Source organism: Mus musculus, chromosome 2 (genome assembly GCF_000001635.26).
Source record: "Mus musculus strain C57BL/6J chromosome 2, GRCm38.p6 C57BL/6J".
Classification (NCBI taxonomy): Eukaryota; Metazoa; Chordata; class Mammalia; order Rodentia; family Muridae; genus Mus; species Mus musculus.
The window spans coordinates 14,536,090-14,557,053 of record NC_000068.7 but is presented as its reverse complement, the minus strand read 5'-3'; the positions used below and the strand labels follow the sequence as shown (position 1 = coordinate 14,557,053).

General features: G+C 39.4%; 1 long non-coding RNA gene across 4 annotated transcripts in view; it reads right to left on the bottom strand.

Annotated features, from left to right (window-relative positions):
• The window catches only part of Gm13266 (predicted gene 13266), a 60,693-nt gene that overhangs the window by 16,233 nt on the left and 23,496 nt on the right, over positions 1–20,964 (bottom strand). For 3 of the 4 annotated variants that reach the window (NR_166179.1, NR_166182.1, NR_166184.1), the window contains one exon: positions 14,245–14,464. The exons of the other annotated variant lie outside the window; for it this stretch is intronic. This is a non-coding gene — a long non-coding RNA (predicted gene 13266). Of the gene's footprint in view, positions 1–14,244; positions 14,465–20,964 lie in introns of those variants that run through there. 4 annotated transcript variants of the gene reach the window in all.

Below are 20,964 nucleotides of genomic sequence, written 5' to 3'. Positions count from 1 at the left end.
ATTTCAGCAACATTTATTGACTCCTTACCATGGGCCCAACATTGTAAAGTCACAACCAGGGCTTATAATTTATTTAGCTTGAGAGGAATCCTGCAAACCTATACGAAATGCAAACCTATATGAAATCTGATGTCCTTCACATCAAAATAGAGCATATATGTGAGCTGAGACCACCTACTCCAGATGTGCTCAGTGCTTCAGCTTCAGAATAAATCTTCAAATGGGAATGAGCCAGAATAGTAAAGGGCATTATGCATTACTTTCCATAATTTCTGTGTACCAAGAATATGAACCAACTGTAAGAGTTAAACAAAAGGTGAAAGGGATTTTTGTTCCATTAAAAATGAAAAGGATTTGAATTGATGTTAATCTGATTTTAAGTGTTTTGAATAATTTGGTTTCCTAAAACAACACAGATTTAGTGAGTTGAGGTTCTCAGCTTTTTGTTGGGTATGGAAGAACCTTGGTGGCTTTAGTTCAAGTAATGGAATGGAAGGAGAGAAGGGGTAGTGCATTGCATGAAATCAGCAGACACTCACCAAAGAATTGTACATTATAACACAAAACATCTCCGAAAATGTCATTGAGTTCATTTTGTGTTGGCCATCTACTGCTGTACATGGGGCTTCTCTTAAGAGTGGTCTGTATACTCCATGAGACTTTGTTAGAACAACTAGTTATTCTTTTACAAGTGGTTTTTACTTGGCAATAGCTTTTGGGTTAGGGATGGGGGCTTATGTCTTAGTCCTTTCTCAGTACCTTATGTATATTAGTCATGTGCAGGCTTTGTGCATGCTGCTATAATCTCTGTAGATTTATATGTGAACCAGTCCTGATTTATCTAGAAGGTCTTATTTCCTTGTTGTCTTCTATCCCCACTGGCTCTTAGCTTCTTTTTGCCTCTTTATCCAAATATTTCCCTGAGGCCCAAGGGGAAGAATTTGATGAATACTCATTTAGGAATGAGTGTTCCAATGTCTCTCATTACCTGTACATTGTCCAGTTGTGGGTCTCTGTGTTATCTACAATCTCCTGCAGGACAAAGTTCTATGATGCTGGCTAAGCAAAACATGGATTAACGGGTATAGCAGAATGTTGTTAAGAGTCATTTTGTCATTATGTTCATTTAGCAAAACAATGTATTTGGTGAGTACCTAGCTTCATGACCTATAGGTCCCAGGGTCTTGGCTACCTGAACATAGTATGGGTTCCATCTCATGGAGTGAGCCTTTAATTATATCAGATACATGCTGGCTAATCCTATGACTTTTGTGCTATCAATCCACCAATGTATCATGCAAACAAAGCACCACTATAGATCAAAGGGTTTGTAGCTGGGTTGGTGTTTAGCTTTCTCCTCTGGTAATATGTGAAGTTCCTTCCAGTACCAGGAAAACTAGTCTAGAGGAGTGAAAGCCCTAGTTGGGCAGCAGCTCCAGTTCTGTATGCTCAGTGAGACATGTAGTATCGGTTTGTGGAGATCATCCAATAACCTTGACAATAGGCTGAGTTGTTTGGGTGGTTCAGTGCGGCCTCTTTGGCCAACAACTCAATGAGATATAATGCATTCCTATAGGAGGTAGGTTTTACTTGATATCGAGAGAGGTCTAGTTGAGGATTTGTACTCCCCATTATTTGGTGATTCCATTTAGATTTTTTTCATATATGTACATATTTTAAGAAGTTTCTATTGTAACAGTCTTCTATATTGTCCCTCAAATGGCCCTCAGGGTTAGCTGTCCCTCTGCCCCCCCAATGTATTCTCTTACCCCCTCTTTTCCCTCCCCTTCTCCCATTCCAGTCCCATACCTCTATCTTTCCATAACTATATATTCTTTCCCTTACCTTAGGAATTCCTTTCCTTCTCTCTAGTCTCTTATTCTGTGCATAATCATTGTGATTATATCAATAATAGAACACTTATCACAGGCTTAAAAGCTAACATCATCATATAAGAAAGTATATATAATATTTGTCTTTCTGTGTCTGTGATACCTAACTCAGGATAATATTTTCTACGTCCTTACATCCATTTACCTATTAATTTCATGATTTTGTTTTTTTAACTGCTTGGAAATATTCCATTGTGTAAATATATCACATTTTAGTTATCCATTTATCTGTTGATGGAATGTATGCTATTTATAATTTCTGCTTATTATAAAGAAAGCAGCAATGACCATGGTGATCGAGTATCTCTGTAATATGTTATCGAGTCCTTTGGGTATATGCCCAAGAGTAATACAAGCTAAATCTTGAGGTAGATTAATCCCTAGCTTCCTGATTTCAAAGTGGCTTCACAAGTTTGTAGTCTCACCAGCACTGAATGAGTGTTCCTCTTAACACACATCTTCACCAGTATGAGATGTCCTTTGTTTTATTGATCTTGTTAATTCTGACAGGTGTAAGATAAAATCTCAAAGTTGATTTACATTTCCCTGATGACTAAGGACTTTGAACATTTTTTAAATGCATCTCAGCCATTTGGGTATTATCTTTTGAGAATTCTCTAATTCTACATCCTATATTTTAGTTGGCTCTTTTGTTTACTTGATATCACGTTTTATTTTAGTTCTTCATATATTTTAGACATTAGCCCTCTATCAAATTGTGTAGCTGGTAAAGATATTTTTACATTCTATAACCTGCCAATTTGTCTGAATGATAGTGACCATTGCTATACAAAAGCTTTTTATTGCGTCCTTTTCATTTATTGTAATATTTAGTACATATTTTACTGGTATCCTGCTCAGAAAGTCGTTTCCTGCAAGAATGATTTTAAGACTATTCCCATTTTCTCATTTGTCAGATTCAATGCAACTGGCCACATGTTGAGGCCCTTAATCCATGTAGAGTTGAGTTTGGAACAGAGTGATAAATACGGATCTATTAATATTCTTCTATGTGCAGGCATTCATTTTGATTAACATTATTTGTTGAAGATGCTATCTTTTTGCCAGTGTGTATTTCTTTGTCAAAAATCAGGTTTCCGTAGATGTATGGACATATATCTGTATTTTCTGTTTAATCCCCTCTTCTAAGAATTATAGACTTTCATTTTTTTACTGATATGGTTAAGTATTCGGCAACAATTTATGATCTCACATTATTTGCTAACAATTTATTTTCTGTTTTGGGTAGAGTCTTCTTCCATAGCCCAGGCTAGTCTCCAATTTGTTTATAACCATTTATCCTAGAGGAACATGTTTAATGTTTTCTTTTATAAAAACAGTTAGCTTTGCTAGGAAAATCTTTATGAAGTTTATGCATATATATATGTGTATATATACATATATACATATATATATTCCAATAAATTACTTACTGTTAAAACTATTGAAAGAACTTGTTTGCATTTCACTTAGAACCAGCCAATGTATCCCCAGTGGAGCACATTTATTGAAATCTTTTATGAATAAAGGAATAGCAATTATCACCAGGCATGTTGATAAATACATTTAAGCCCAATACACAGGGGTCTAAACTGGGGTGCTCTTGAATTAGAGACCAGTCTAGACTCTATAGGAGTTCAAGAGCAGAATGATTTACAAAGCAATGACCACACACACAAAATAAAACTTAAAAGTGAAAGTGGAGAAAATATAAGAGGCAGCATATCAGTGGCTATAGAAAAATAATAAGGAAGGCTTTCCAGAAAAAGTGGGCTCAAATGAGCCTTGTGCATATCTGAAGACAGCTATACAAGCCAATTCTGAAGTGAATGAATTAATTGGTAAATCATTATGTCATTTAGACCTTGTATTTTATTGAGTCAGGGTAACAGAAAACAAATACTTGTCAGCATTCTTGAGTTGACTTATGGTCATATAATTGGTCATAAAGAGAACAAAGAAGAAGAAAATGGGCAAGCATTTTATTGTCTCTTTTATATGGAATTACTGAAAATTAAAATATACATACAAACTTTAGTTGTCTAAACAGTCTCCAGAAACTTAGCCACCTTCTAGGTGTTTTCACTAGCCATGTTGATTCCTCTCAGGAAACCTTTGCTGCCTCATTATTAATGGGGTTAATACTCACTTCATAGGCTACTGTGAGGATCATTTGATCTCTGTGAAGGGTTTCTCTTTGTATTATCAATGACTAACAGTTGTTTTAATCACGATAGGAATTTGTCTCAGAGATATGTTTACATTACAACAAATAACCACCAAGAAAAAAGGCATCAGCGGTTCGCACCTGGCAAAAGCTATGTTTCTATTGATTAAACATATTTAGGGATGTCAAAAAAAACAAACAAACAAACAAAAAACCTTAGCCCTCTTGACAGAAAACCACAAAGGTTATTGGTCAAATTTTTGATGCATCAATGAATGAACCCTGAGTTCATTCCAGTGGAATTTTACTTAGAAAATACTATGGTATTGCATAACTATAACCCCAGCATTTGAAATTAGAGCAAGGAAGTGCATGCTCTTTTAAGGCCAATCTGAGCTACATAGAGACTCTCAGATCAGAATGGGCTAGGGAATAAGACCTAGACTCAAAAGCTACCTTCTGGTAAATTCTCATTTAACCCTATGGGGGAGAAAAACGTAACTAAAGAATATATATAGGTGAGATGGCTCAGTGGGTGAAAGTATTTCTACCTCATCTGACACACTGAGTTCAATCTCTGGGAACCAGATGGTAAGAAGAACGAATTAAGTACCAAAAGTTATCTTCTGACTTCCACACATGAACATGCACATACATACATACATACATACATACATACATACATACATATATAATTCATACATACATACAAATAAACAAAGAGATAAATGTAAAAAAGTTAAAGGAGAAATACTGAAACTATATAATCAACTACATTTATGTTTTCTAGAACATTATAGCAAAATCAATCTGCTTATTTAGGCATAAAGTAAGGTGTGTGTCTTCAATACCTCTGAGACCAGATGGCCTGCAAGTAATGAGAACATTTGACAGAACAATTTCTGTGGCTACGATCACTGCTATTGTTTCTATCCACTAGATGTAGTAAACAGAGGCCATATGTGTAATTGATCTCTGTTGTTTTTGATGACCAAATACCACAAAAATGAAAACTCACTTAAAAATAATAAGACATACAACATAAGGAAGGCTGGATCTAGAGAGATGTCTTTGTAAGAGCACTGCTATGCAAACCCAAGGATTGGAGCTCATCCCTCAGCACCCTTGAAAAGAGCTGATGTGGCTGCATGAGCCTATAACTTTGGTGCTATGGGAGGTGATGGGGAAGCAGAGGCTTCCCTTGAGCTGCTGGTAGTCAGCCTAGCTCCATGATCACTCAGGAACTTTGTCTCAAAGAAAGAAGATGAAAAGACATAAACAAGGTACCTAGCACCCTCTAACCTCCCCAAACCCATGTATTCACATACACATGTGCACATATGCTATATATACAATCATATTTTAACTCACATACACATATATGGTATCAAATCTATTTTGTATTTCTGCCATCTTCACTTCCCTCAAACACTGGATAATTTGAGAAATATGTTACCTTTAGCAACCATTTAAGTTTCAGTGATTTAAAAGACTCATGGGCAGACAATGGACAAAAGACTTGCCCTCTATTACAAGATCAAGCTGACTCTTGTGATCTCAATTGCAAGTTCATAAAAGATCCTGGCAGCATCTTACTTCCCCTCCTTCTTTCAACAGAAAGCCCCACTTGACATATTCTTGTCATCACACATCACTTCTTCATACATAATGAAAGGTACCTCATTAAATCATGACACTGCTACAGAGCATTGTTTACAACATCATTAGAGGTGGAAATTAGATATGCCTATTTCATAGCTATAAACTGCATTACAAATCAGCAAGGTCATAGGTACTTGCTGCTTGGTCTTCAGTCCATAGTATTCAAGCTCTTAAAAATGACCTGTGTCTGGCAAACAAACCGTTGCTGGAGGTCAGGCAGGATCAGGATCAGCTTTGGTCAACTGACAATTCATGTCAGACAGTTTTGCAAATGCAGCTGATCCCATGACAGTTGAAACTATTTCACAATATGTGAATTCTATAAACAATCTCCATTTGTAGACTTGGCGCTACTGGCTTGGATTCACTAAACAGAAATGTTATTTCAGTCACATCATCAATGAGCTTCCCAGTCTAGTATTAAGATGCCTAATATTTATGCAAGAAATGGTCTCACTTGCTTTGGGAAGCAAATCTCAACCTGATCTAGTTGTCTCATTGATACCTGATATATATGGAGAATGCTCAAAGCCAATATGGGTTATATTTATTTAACTCTATGCCACTTAGAATTCTTCATGTTTTGTAAATCATTTAATTTTAGTGACGAATCATATGCAAAACAGACAAACATGCTGACAGCCCTTGGTAAAGTTGAGAGTATTTTAGGAAAATGAGTGACTAATCTTCCAATAGGAGAGGCTCAGTGCCCAGCTACTAACAATTGGGAAGACAGGAAGGTCACCTTCTAGGAGTTTCTTTAGAAGGCTGATGCACAGAAAAAAAAAAATCACCTTTAAGAACCTGATGGGCTTGAGGCCAGCCTGGTCTACAGAGTGAACTTGTATCCTCTGGGTGTTTTCTGGAGGAGCAGAATGTGTTCTTAACTACTGAGCCATCTTCTCCTGCTCAAAGTAAAGGCTATTTAAAGTGTTTCAGACTTTTGTTTTGAAAGCTGTGTGACCCTAGAAAAGTCAACTTTTCTGCGTTTCAGTTTTCAAGCTGAAATGCTGTTATTCCTCATAGGATAAAGATTTATCATATAATAGATTATCTTAGTTTTTTTAAAAAATAACTTATTTATTATGTATACTGTGTTCTGTCAGCGTGTATGCTTGCATGCTGGAAAAGGGAATCAGATCTCATTATAGTTGATTATAAGCCACTGTGTGGTTGCTGGTATTGAACTAGGGAGCTCTGGAAGAACAGTTTATCATGCTGTTCAGATCATTTTAGCTTTAGAAATCAAGGCATAGAAATAATGTGTAAAGCTTTGTACAGAAAAAGGAAATGGTCTAGGATGTTTTCCTCCCCACATCAGGAGCCCTCACGGGTCATTTCTGTTCCATCTTTTCCATAGAAGCAGAGACAGAGAGGACTCACAAAGAATGCTGCAGGGAAGGCACATGAAATCTAAACACTGAGTGTTCCTAGCCACGGCTGGGAATCCTTTTAAAATACCTCCTTCTCATGGACATTCTGGAAATTCTTCTCCTAGACTTCACTTTGGGATGCCACTCAACAGAAGAGCTATGTGTTTACAGATGGTGCTATGATGAGAAGAACGTTAGCAGAGTGGTCACATGATGCTACATTAGTCGAAGCTACAGAATTCCTCAAGGACAAAAAGTTTCAGAGCTGAGTCACCTCGGTCATCAGGAGTAAATATTACCCCTTGTAAAGGCAATGCCATGGGCAAGAGTCAAATGGATGACTTGTGGAAGTGACAAGAGTCTTGAGATTAAGCCTACCATCAAAGATAGAAATTCGGGAACCTGGTATTAATGGATGAGAACAAAGGGAGTAAGTATCTCCTAGTTATTTATGAATCTTTTGTTTACATGCATAAAAGCAAGAATTCTGGCAGCTCAGCCCCCTTGCCAATGAGTTATTCTTAAGCAATGGAAGCAGACTATTGACCAATCAGGAAGGTTTTTGGCATAGTCTAGAGATAGAGAAGAGAAATGAAACAAAGTCTGTTGCTACAGCATTCATTCATTCATTTATTCATTTATTATATTTCTTATAGGATATAAAGCTATTGTTGAAAAATAACATCCAATTCCACAGATCCTTATTCTTTTCTGATCATATCTCTAAAGAAGTACAGTTTGATGGTCTTCTTATCTTAGTTCTTCAGGCAGCTATAATAAAGTCCCCAAAGCCAAAGAAAATATCACACCAGATATTTGGTGCTTGCATCTCCAAAGACTCAGAAGTCTCTGCTGAGAGCTGCCCATTGCCTGTAAGAGGGATAGATCTCAGAGTTCTGCCATCCCACAGCAGAAAAGAGGAATGTCACTCTCTCAAGTCCTTTTATAAAGACCTCCGTCCCATGATAGATGCTCTACAGCTTCATACTGTTGTCCTGGAGGATTGTGTCTCAGCATGAACTTAAGAGGCGATGTAAACACTGAAGCCATAAGGCTCATTTCCCCTTCTCCAAAATTCCTTTTCAAGGACTCAGATCTAGCTCATTCTTTTGAGCTGGCCAAATAGGGAAGTAGAAATACCACTGAGCAACAACCAAAGCGCCAAGTCCTCAGAGTTATCTTATCTTCTTTATCCACCAACAATCCTTCAAGGTTAGCACTCTCATTTAGTATTTTATGTGTGAGGAATCTCAGAAAATTTATGAAATTTATTGCAGTTTGGGTAGTCACAGCGAGGATGAAAAGATCGGTCTGTTTGATTTCACACTTACTATATTTTATCAGGCCATAGAGACATGTCTGGGTTTTGTCTCCCTGTTCAACATCCCTCCAGGAAGGGCCTGTGTGATTATGGCTGAACAATTGTTAATTTTCTTGTCATTGCAGTCAAACACCTAAGAAAAATCAGCCGAAGAAAGGAATAGTCTGTTGTGACCCCAAATTAAAGGGATATAGCTTATCACAGTGGGGAAGGCAGGATGGTAGGAATAGGCAGCCACATATCTGTATCCTCATGGGCCAGGACGCATCAGGAAGGGGCTGGAACCAGGACCAGGCTGCAAGCCTGCAATCCATTTGGTAGCAATTATACATCTGTATGATTTTAAGTTTTATAAACAAGAACCATTTACATAACTGCTACTTTTCTGCTCACAGACTTGTTAAAAAATGACAAAACTATTTTTAAGGGAGAGCAAGGCCAGAGAGACAGATCAGCAGTTAAGAATATTGGCTGTTTAGTCAGAAGACATGGGTTCTTTTTCCAACACCCATACTGCAGTTCACAACCATCTATAGCTCCAATTCTAAGGGATCTGATATCCACATTTTTGGGCTCTGTAGCAAACATATATGTGAGCAAAACATTCATATACATTAAAAGTAAAGGTAGTGGGTTCAGGAGATAACACCTCAGGGAGTAAAGCTTTGATCACATCAGCCTGACAAACTGAATTCAGCTCCCAACACCCCATATAAAAGCTAGACATAGTAGTGCATATTTCTGTTATACTAGTACTTCTACAGGAAGATGGGAAAGTCAGACAGGAGAACCCCAGAAGTTTATGAGCCATCTAGCACATGCAGCCAAGAACAAGACACTGGTCCAAAGCTTTCCTTTGATTTGCACATGTCTACCTTGCCAAATATATGCTGATACTACAGACAGACACACAGACACGCACACACACCAGCATACATTCAAAAGGTAAAAACAGCAAAAACTGTTGTATGCTCAGTATTAATAATTGCTCATTAAAGGTGTCATTTATAACTTTTATGAATAATCTTCTATATTTTCCAAATATTTAAACGTTATTTCAACTTATTTTATTCAAGTTTTAGAATCTAAAAAAGTAGATGATATTGTATAGGTACATAACTAAATGAAGCTGAGCACAACTTAGAATTTGATCTTTAGCATCATTTTCCTTGGGTTGTTCCAGTCCTGCACAGCTGAGCCTTGCTCCCATAGATCCTTGTTTCCCTCTTAGGAAGGCCATTCATCTCCATCCTAACTGGCCTCCATAGCCACCTAATTCTCTTTATCTAAAAGGAGGTGAATCTCTGTTGTGGTAAATCTCCAACCCAAATATGCTCCGGCAATGAAAACACAATATGAATACATGCTGTGCGCCTAGATTGGGCAGACCTACCACTACACTACCATCTTCCACATCTATGAGACACCTTAAAAGTTGCAATTTCTCCAGGCCGTGTGCTTTTGCTCCTCTGTAGGGAAAAAAAAAAAAAAAGAAAGAAAAGAAAAGGAGGGGTCCTGGGGAAATGTAGGAAGGAAAAGGGGCCTAATGTCCGGTCAGAATTCCTGTGCTCTGGGCAGGGCTGCCGGATGCTTTTCCACTCGGCCCTGGGTAAGCATGCCTGATCCATGCAGCGGGGGTTGAAAAAGGGCAGCCCCTGACCGGGGACCCCAGAGCTACTTTGCTAAAGTCCCAGGGTTGTAGGAGAGAGGGAATAGGGGAAGGTGTTCCCAATACTGGCGAGAGTGGCCCAGCGGATCTAGAAGGAGCAGAGAAGCTCTATGGTTTAAGAGCTTTATTATAGAAATGCAGGGGGAAAGAGAGAAGGGAGGGGGGGGAGGAAGAAGAAGAAGAAGAAGAAGAAGAAGAAGAAGAAGAAGAAGAAGAAGAAGAAGAAGAAGAAGAAGAAGAAGAGAAGAAGACAAAGAGAGAGGGAAGAGGAGAAGTAAGAGAGGTAAGAGGACAAAGGAGTGAAAGTAAGAGCATGAGGTGGGGGCATAACAGCCCCTTTTATGGTCGTCACAGTTGCAAGGTAACTGGGGAGGAGTTTACCCTGAAGGTCAGAAGCTTGGGCCATTGCTTATGTGACTACTGGCCATGCTTCTCTTGTGGGGGCTGTGGTGGGTGCTAACTTAGGCAGGGGCTAGAGTTCCAGGAGCATGAGGGAACGCCTATTATGTCATGTAGGTGAATTATGACCATCAGGGTTCAGACTCAGCACGACTGGATACCAGACTGCAATTCCCCACACTCCTCTTTTCTTCTTCTTCCTCCTCCTCTGCATTCTCCCCTCTTCCATTTTCTCCTTCTCTCTCCCAACCTTCTGCTCCACTTTCTCTTTATCTGCTCAATCACCAGCTCTCCTTTGTTTTAAGGTGGGAAGCAGGTTTACAGGAAATCACCTGAGTGCTAATTCATGTCTTGTTCTCAACCACTCACAGGAGAACAAAATTAACATCAAATATAATTAGCCCCAGGGCTATCTGAAATAAATCTCTGTCACCCTTTCACATTAAAACAAATACTGAAAATTTTTAATCACATCTAAAGAGCTAGTGGGTATTTTCCTACTTAAAGAATGTGCTTCTGCACGTATGCTGTCTTACTAGGGACATCCATACAAAAGCACTTCACTTTCACAGTAAAAGCTTCTTCCATTGACTCTTTGGGAATTCTTAGCCCTTGCCACATAGTGAGTCATCAATAAATTTCTGTTCTATGGGAGCTTAGACAAACAAAACCTAGAAAGCAACCTATCTCCCTCCCTCCCTCCCTCCCTCCCTCTCTTCCTTCCCCTTTCATCTTTCTCTCTCCTCCTTTCTTTCCTCCTTCCATTTCCCCCTCCCTTTCTTCTCCCTCCCCCTCAGACCTTCATTTGTGCACATTTCTCAACTGATTTCTGATTCCCTCTCTAGATCATGAGTTATGTGCTTAGCTTTTCCCCCAGAGAATTTGCAAAGTAAAGAAGGACCCTTTCCTTCCATCCCAAGCCTCTTTCAACAGTCTGTTGAAAGCTTTTAAGCAGCAAATAAAATTGTTTGGGTAGGATATAAATAAGAGGAGGAATAGAAACAGAAATTTAAGAGGACCCCTAGGGTTAGGCAAATGCATTCATTGTATGAAAATGACTGGAAAGGTGGATTTGGGAGCTTGGGGACAATTCCAGGAAGTATTTCTAGCTCTGCTTCTCAGACATGCAGCTGAGGCTCCTGGGTGATTCTGTACCTTACAAAACACAATGGACGCTCCCAGCTCCATTAGCAATATATGAGTAAGTCCTGATAATATATGCCTTTTGAGGTTCCCACGCTTCATTCATATGTAGATCTCAGATCTAAATGAGACAGAATAACAATGTCTCGGTTTCTTTTAAGATGCTGTGGTAAAGTACCCTGACAAAAGCAACTTAAGTAAAAAGGGTTTGTTGAGGCTCACAGTTCAAGGGATCTCACAGGGGCAAGAGCCCAAGGGACCTGATGCAAGATCCTCAGTACAGTGGTTGGTACTGCCCACAGTAAGCCAGTCTTCTTATTTCAGTGAGCATAGTCAAGAAACCTGCTCCCTACAAAAGCATGCCCAGATGATTCTAGATTCTGCCAAGTTGTCAACACTCACTATCATGACCAAGTACTACCAATTCGCTAAGTTTGAGTGAGGGTGGATACAGGTTCAACATATAGTACAGATAAATGACAAGTGAAGCAGGCAGATCCAGACTTGCTTATCAGCTCCATCTCCTGGCAGACAGATGGCTAGACAGTACTCAGGTGCTCCTGAATGGAGATCCAGGCCAGACTGATGAGGTTCACGTCTGCTTGGAAGTGACCCAATAAGCAAGGTAAAGAGAGATCAATTGAGGGGTCAAGGCACAAGCCTCCACAGGACACCCTTGGCTAGGGTCTCAAAGCTATGTTCATGTGACCCTGATTTTCATTTCCATGTTTATTTGATAGGGGAGGTCTACAAAATTACAACCCTCTTGATTTCAAATGTCTTCATATGGGAACTCTGTAACTTGGAACTCTCAAAAGACATGTGACTTCTTTCAATCTAACCAACTTCTCATCTCTTCTATAGACTCAGTGGTTTCCCCCCAATGTAATTGTAGTTTTTACCCTTTTCTGAACCCACAGCCACATCTCCTACCTGCTCAGAGAGCTACTATGAAGTTTATCCATAATCTTCTTTTGAACTTTCCAAACATACAGGTAATGCCACAGTTCCCCTTCTTGTAAACCCCAAAGGATTATATCTCCTACAATATTGGTATTTGGCTTTTACCTCCTTCCTTCCTTCCTACCTTCCTACCTTCCTTCCTCCCTCCCTCCTTCCCTCCCTTCCTTCTTCCCTCCTTTCCTTCCTTCCTTCCTTCCTTTCTTCCTTCCTTCTTTCCCTTATCTTCTTCACTTTCTTCTTCTATAGTTCTCTCTCTCCTCCAAATCTTTCCATTTTGTAAACTCTGCTAGGACCTGGCAGAACCATCCAACAAAACAGGCATTTCCCCAAGGATTTTATTAGATATTTATTCTTGAAAAACAAAGCCTTCACTTGTCTTATTGTCTTTGATCATTGTTGGTATCAAGGACACACTGGCTTCCTTCCCATATCACTCCAATGTTGCTCATAAACATAAAACCAAACACTGAGTGATAACAGATCATTGTTGGATCCTGTTCATCTTTAAAAGAAGATGAAAGTGAGGCGGATCAGTTCAGGTCTCCTGTCAGATTTTAATGAAGTTTTATTCTACCCCACACAACTTGAAGCATTCCCAAACCCCTAATTCAGTTTGAAATCAGTATATTCACCAAGTCAGAATCCTATCATTTAGGTCAGCTTACATTACGGGAACTTAAACATAACTGTTCCTTTCTGCACACATCCTTTGTTCTAGCTGCTCTGTAATTTCTACAGCTATTACACTCTGTGAAGGCCACCCCAAATACAGTCTGGCTAAAGTTAATGATCAAAGGCAACAGACACGCAGAGTAGGTACGGGAAGACTAGCACATTCTGAAATGTCAAGATCAGGCTGCCAAGCAGAGCAACCCCATCTCCTCTAAACTGGGGGTGGCCTTTTATCTCTTGGTACTCAGAGTCTGTTCAAACAGGAAGCTTTGAATGCTGAATGGGCACACTTCCCGGGAGTCCCACATATCTTCCTCTGGCCACTGGCCAGCAGATGACTTCTCAAGGATGAGGCTGGCTTTGTTTGAAGTGTTCTGTGTATCTTGGCTTTCTGCTCTGGGGCTAGCCACCATGTTTGGAGATCTCTTTTCTGTCCATCTGAAATCTCTCTCCTGGAAAGAGTTTTGGCCCAGGAACCAGAGCTCAGGGTTCATTCCTTACCACTTTCCCTCCCTTAATTGTTATTGAAAATTCCTAGGAGAGTAATGGCTGCTTTGCCATATAACAGAAACCACCTGGGATAAGTTGTATTACTCTGGCAAAATACTCCCTTTAAAAACAGAGCATAGCCTTCAGACACAAACATCAAACTCTACATTTGAAAACTATTGAGATGTTTCAGGTAAGAGCAGTGTTCCAATTTACTTACTTTACCAAGAAATGACATTTGAAAAACTACATATGTAAAATGAGAGGCTGAATGGTATTATCTGTTACATAAGTAGCATTAAAATATCAAAAGAGGGCAGAATAGATGCCTTAGTGGGTAAGATAGTAACCATCAAATTTAACAACCTGAGTTCAAGTCCCAGTCCACATATGTAGAAGGAAAGAACTAATTCCTACAAGGTTCCTTCTGATTTCCACATGTGTATTTTGGGACACACATACATGTACATATGAAATAAAATGTTAAACTAATCTTAACATACTAACAGATTATCTTTAATAGTATTTTAAAGAACATTCCTCACACATCAGAACTTGAGTGACCCTCATCAGGAAACTATTCATTTTCTGCAACTGTGTCCAGAGAAGGCCCTCATCCTAACAGGATTCTCATCAGCCAGAAAGAGTTCCTCTCTGCAATCTCAGATCCAACATTTGGTAGTATCAAAGTGAGATCTTTGAAATTCAAACAGCCTGTGGGAGAAAAAGAAATCAGCTAATATTTACCATGCACAGATTCAACACCTTCAGAAAACTCAGTCACTCTAAAGAAAAGAAGGTTAGGATCAAAGGGTGGAGATGGAGTGAAAAGAAAAGGTAGTTTTGAAAATGGAACATGAAACAGAAAGTCCTATTGTGCACTGATCCTAGATTACAGTTGTTTTCCTGGAGCAAATGGGTTATGGACTCCTCACAGTGGATTATAGACCAAGGAATAGAACAAGAGGATGCAGAAGCAGAGATCTCAGCCGTTCCAAGGCAGTGTCTTTCTGCCTTGAAAGGCTCTTAGCCTGGCATGTCCAACAGCCCTTGCCTTATGTCAGGTGGAGTTCTTCCGGTCTTACTGACTGTTCCAGTGATTTCTATAATACATAAAGAATGTATCATTGGGCAAAGGGGAGTGAGGGGTGAGCTTCCTGGCTCCCTGAGGTTGGGTTTTCAGGGCAAATGAAGTAAGCGCAGAGCCCTTACAAGCAGAAAGTAGAGTGGGCTCACAAGGGCTGAGGGAAGCAGACCCATGCTTTTAGAAGTCAGACCTGGTCTTGGAGAGTACTCAACAGACTGGTTAGGCTTGCATTGGATTAAGATGGGAACATGTGGGGGTTTGGAGGAAAGGAGAATCACACTATGATGTAGATTTTTAAAGGATCCTGACTGTTGTGTTGGCAAACATTTTTTTCTGAGAGCTGCTCATTGCAAAGAATTGTTGACATTATTAAACCCCCAAACATCTCTTTGTATCTAATATTCTTTAGCAACTCTAAGAATGAATTCTTTAAAAGCATCCAAAACTAGGCACAAGTCATGTTACGTATTGTATTTGTATATCTATACTTGTTTTATTTGACAAATAAAATATTTAGGAGAATTTAGCACCTACCATTTACAAATAAATAAAACCTGATTTTATATAACATTAAATTGCCTTGTTTTCGAATTTTATCAAGAAAAGCATCTAAATGAATATATTCATTTAGTCATTTTATCAACTATTTATCAGTACATATTTCTATGAAGGACGGTCAAGAACCACAGTTGGAAAATACATTTGTTATTGAGGTGCTCTTATTTTTCACTGAAAATCTGTAATGACTCTATAAACGGCAGGCAGCTATATTGTGTAATTTTGCTGTCTTGAACTATTTCCAAACTATGATACATATGAAATCAGGAAAGTATATAGAAAGGATTAGATTTTAAAGATGATGGAATCCATAAATTCCCAAGAATGTTGAGAAATGATTTCAGATGACAGAGTCATCTTTTCCCTTCTGAGTTTGCTATAATGTATTAGGCTAACAGATTTTACGTCAGAATGTCACATAAAAATCTTCAGGCTTCCTTCTGCTACTTGGGATAAGGGTCCGTGCTAAAGGTTAGGAAGGTAAGAAATCTGAAAAGGAAGTTGAACTCACCATATCTAACAGTGAGAGAATAAGAGTCCAAGGATTCAAGCTAACAAGTGCGTTTTCAGATGTGTCTTGCAGAGGATGGAAGGAAGGGAGAACGCAAGCTATGCAGTGATATCAAGGTTGGGAAACTGGTCCAGAACCATGAAGTATATAAAGCATGGGTATCCCGCATATACCCAGTCAAGTACATGCAAGCAGAGGCTGGATGAGATGGGTAATGAAAGGGTTGGCATGAAGACGTGTTTATTCTTGGTTTAGTAGAGACATAAAAGAGACCAGAGGAGAATAAGCCAGGAGTCAAGGTTGGTACTGAAAGACCCTATGAAGCAGTAGGACATTCACAGGTAGTAAAACTGTTAAGAAAGCCAGAAGGAGGCTGCATATTTCCATTCATTCTCTTGGCCCTCAGGGCTTCTCTCCTGTGCCTCGCTCCCTTACCTGATCCTGTTCTCCCTTTTGCCTTCCCCTTCCTCTCCCACCTGGATCCCTTCATCTTCTGCCTTCTGTGATTATTTTGTTCCTCCTTCTAAGTGGGATTGAAGCACCCTCACTTGGGCCTTCTTGCTTTTTAAGGTCTGTGGGTTGCATTCTGGGTACTTTGTACTTTTTGGCTAATATTCACTTATCAGTGAGTACATACATGCATGTCATGTTGGCTCTGGCTTACCTCACTCAGGATGATTTTTTCCCCTAGGTCCATCTATTTGCCCAAAGGGCCAGAAAAATGAATGGAAATATTCATCCTCTGGTGGTGGGGGACCTTCTAGAAAGTCCCAGAGACCCGAGAGGTGAGAGAGTCTCAGGACTCAATGGGGGAAACCCTAGTCAAAATGCCCAACAGTGGGAAGAGGGAACTCGAAAAATCTACCTCCAGTAGATAGACAGGCTCTTAAGTGGAGGGACTGTGTTACCAACCCACAGTCAAATCTGACTCAGGATTGTTCCTGTCTAAAAGAACTGCAGGGACAAAAATGGAGAAAAGCTGAAGGAAAGACTGTACAGTGACAGCCCAACTTGGAATCCATCTCACTGGGTAGGGGTGGGGGCACAAAGGCCTGACACTATTACTGATGGTATGATGTGTTCACAGATAGGAGCCTAGCATGGCTGTCCTCTAAGAGGCCCTACCAGCAGCTGACTGAGACAAAAGCAGCTACTTACATCCATTGGGAGCCCCTATGGAGGAATTAGGGAAAGGATTGATGAAGCTAAAGGGGAGAGTGACCCCATAGAAAGACCAGTAGTCTCAACTAACCCAGATACCTAGGGGCTCCCAGAGACTGAGCCACCAACATACATGGTCTAGTTTGAGGCCCCTGGCACATATATAGCAGAGGACTGCTTGGTCTGGCCTCAGTGGGAAAATATATGCCATGAGAGACTAGGCCCCAGGGACGGGGGATGCCTGGTGGTAGTAGGGGGCACTTTCTTGGCAGCAAGAGGGAAGTGGAATAGGATGAAGAACTGTGGGAAAAGGGATGGGGATTCTGTGGCTGGAATGTAAATAAATAAAATAATTAAAAAAAAGAAAGCTGGAATAAGGGCAAATATGTCTGAGAATGCAACATTTGTACATAAGATATAACAGAGTCAACATACACATGGAGTGGGACTGTAACCAGGGTATGAAGATGAAGGTAAAAAGTAAGAGAAGAGGCATAACATTCTTGAGAAATTAGAGCTGAGAGCTTAGGGTATGGGCACAAAATTGGGTACATAGATAACAAAGCCAGCTGGACTCTCATAGGATCTGGAAAAAGAGGTTCACATCTGAGTCTCTTGTAGCTTAATATCATATTATTCAGATTTACAAATCTAAGTAACCATAAATTAATGGCTTTTAGTGATGCTCAGTGTATAATAAAAATTTTAAAAATTCTATATTTTATGTTGTGTCTATACAGCATTGTGTAACTCACACCACAGAGGAAGTAAGAATTTGACTCAATTTGATGAGATCAACCATTTGTATTAGTGTGGCTTCCAATCTCCAGAAGTCTTCTCTGATCATAAAGTGGGAACAGTAATCCTACTCACACAGGATTGTTGAGACTGTCATCTATTACACTGTAGATTAAGTGAATACTAAGATGACATGCCTGATCTACTGTTTTTCCTCCATACATCTGTTTGTCCTTCCTTATGGTACAAGAGAAAATGGCTGCATTGATGAGAGATCCCTCCATCACTAGTATTAACTGATCAGTGCTGGGGCAAGTACTGGTAGTGAAGCCAACATAGGCTTCAACTACTCTGCATTTAGACTAAAATCAGTACAGATAGTATTTCTGGTCTAAAAGTTTCTGGAGGGTCAACCAAAAGGTGTTAGAGTTTTAGGAACTCTGAAAATCATTCATAGAAAAGTGCCAGAAAACTCCCTTTCCCCTGAACTGTAGGGCTAAGTTTCTGCAAGCCATCAGCAAGTGCAGAGTGCAAAAGTCAACAGAAGATAATATATTTCATAGCTGTCTTACATCTTTCTGATATTGTCACATAAGATAGAAACTAGCCAGTCAAAAAGTAATTACATGACAGACAGGGAGAAGCTCAGTTCATACAAGGCTTACCGTTAACCATGAACACAACTCTGGGATCAGTCCCAAGCAACAGATAAACAAGCTGTGGTCTGAAATCCTAGTACCTGAGAAGCTGAATCAGGAGGATCAGAAGTTCAATATCCTCCTTAGCTGTGTTGTGAGTTCAGGGCCAGTTTGGGCTACAGGAAATCATACTTCAAAAAATAATCCAAGTAGATTTATTATGCATTAATGTGCGTTTATACATGTCCATATACAAGGAGAGGGCAGACTTACTGTGGCAGATAGAGACAATGAGGAAGAATAAGCAAGTAGGCAAAGAGAAGATGTAGGAAAACAATGGCTAAGAAAAACGAGGTCATTCTAAAATTTTCCAGAATATTCCAGAAGAATGAATAAATCTACACAAATCTCAGTTCCTCCTCAGACCAGAACTCATTTCCACCTTCCTTCTTTCTTCTCCTCAACTTGAAGCACTCAGGGGCTCTTGGGAAGAAACAATGGCTACATCAGGCACTTCCTAGCCAGAAGAAAAGCAAAAGAAGTCACTGATGATCTGCAGCTGAGACACAGCCTCTAGAAGCCAGAAAACGGGGGAGGGCAACTGTTCTGAAAAGTGTACCTTATAATTCGAACAACTTAGTCACCAGATTTGGAGAACAGATAACGAGAGTGGGAGGAAGTACTGTGAAGCAGCAGTGGGGAAGCATTTAATAAAGCACAAAGTCCTTGAGCATCAATCACTGTGCTTTTGACAGAATCCACCCTCACTGAGCTGTCAGAAAATCAAAGGACAACTTACAGAATATGGCACATTGGCCCATGTTGTATGAGAAGGCAAATATAATCAACACACAGTGGAGAGAGATTTTGAATGCTATAGACTGTTTAAAAAAAGCAAACAAACAAACAAGCAAAAAAACAAAAAAACAAAACCCACTATAGAGTATGATTATATCAATTCTCATAGAACTCATAAAAACATGGCTTGATTCTGAAAAACGGCCATTTCTTGTCTAAACAACCTTTTTCATACTCTCACATACTTTTACCACTCTAACCACAGATTTAAGGGAAGAAATGCATTATTTTTAATTGACTCTGTAGGGGACAGATAAACATGGTAATAAAAACATGAGGACTCAAGCTACCTATGCAAATGACATCAACACCATACTGATCATTCAATACAGGAATCAATGTTATACCTTTTCATCAAAATAGAAGAAGAAAATGAAAAGTGTCTGTAACCCTAAAAATGTACCATCAAACCCCTACAGATCTGTGGACATTAATTTGGGGTTTGGAGAACCTTTTATAAATCTTAGAGCATAAACTATATCATGCTGGCATTATGAAGGATGAACTGGTTAGTTGTGAGCAATAGTAGAGGCAGTTAGTTATACTTGGGTAGCCATGGCAACTGTTAAGGCAGAAGGGAATATGATTGCAACTGGAAGGGAAGGAAGAATATGTAGACTTTGAGGGAAAGAAAAAAGCCAGGCTACACAGATCCTCATGGCTCTCAAAGATGGAGAAATAAGAGAAAGAAATATCAGTGGTTCTAAGCATAGGCCACTTAAGAGACACATAGACAGGTAGCACATACCTTTAATCCCAGCACTTGGAAGGCAGAGCAGGCAGATTTTTGAGTTCCAGGCCAGCCTGGTCTACAGAGTGAGTTCCAGGACAGCCAGGGCTATACAGAGAAACCCTGTCTCAAAAAACCACCCCCAAACAAAACAAAACAAAACAAAAACAAACAAACAAAAACATAAAACCCAAAAACCAATATATATATATAGACTTCAAAGGATTTGATCACATTGTGATATGTTTCTGTGCATGAATGTTCAAATGAAAGTCTATAAGAGGGGGCTGGAGAGATGGCTCATTGGTTAAGAGCACTGACTGCTCTTCCAACGGTCCTGAATTCAATTTCCAGCAACCACATGGTGGTTCACAACCATCTGTAATGGGGTCTGATGCCCTCTTCTGGTGTGTCTGAAGACAGCTACAGTGTACTCATCATATACATAAAATAAATAAATAAATAAAATCTAAAAAGAAAGTCTATAGGAGGAATATTTAGTGCCACCCCATGTGAGATTTGTAATTAGAAGGCATGAGCCTTGTAAGAACAAGAAGTGTCCATCACTTTCTTTAGGTTGGGGAAGTTTTCTTCTATTATTTTGTTGAAGACATTTTCAGGTCCTTTGAGCTGAGAATCTTCATTCTCTATATATTGCGATTATTCTTAGATTTGGTCTTTTCATTGTGTCCTGAATTTCCTGGATGCTTTGGGTTAGTAGTTTATTATGTTTTGAATTTTCTTTGACAGTTGTGTCAATCTCTTCTACTATATTTTCTACACCTGAGATTACCTCTTCTATCTCTTATATTCTGTTGGTAATACTTACATCTGTAATTCCTGGCCTAGGTTTTCCATTTCCAGGTTTGCCTCCATTTGTGTTTTCTTTATTGTTTCTACTTCCACTTTTAGGTCTTGGATCGCTTTATTCAA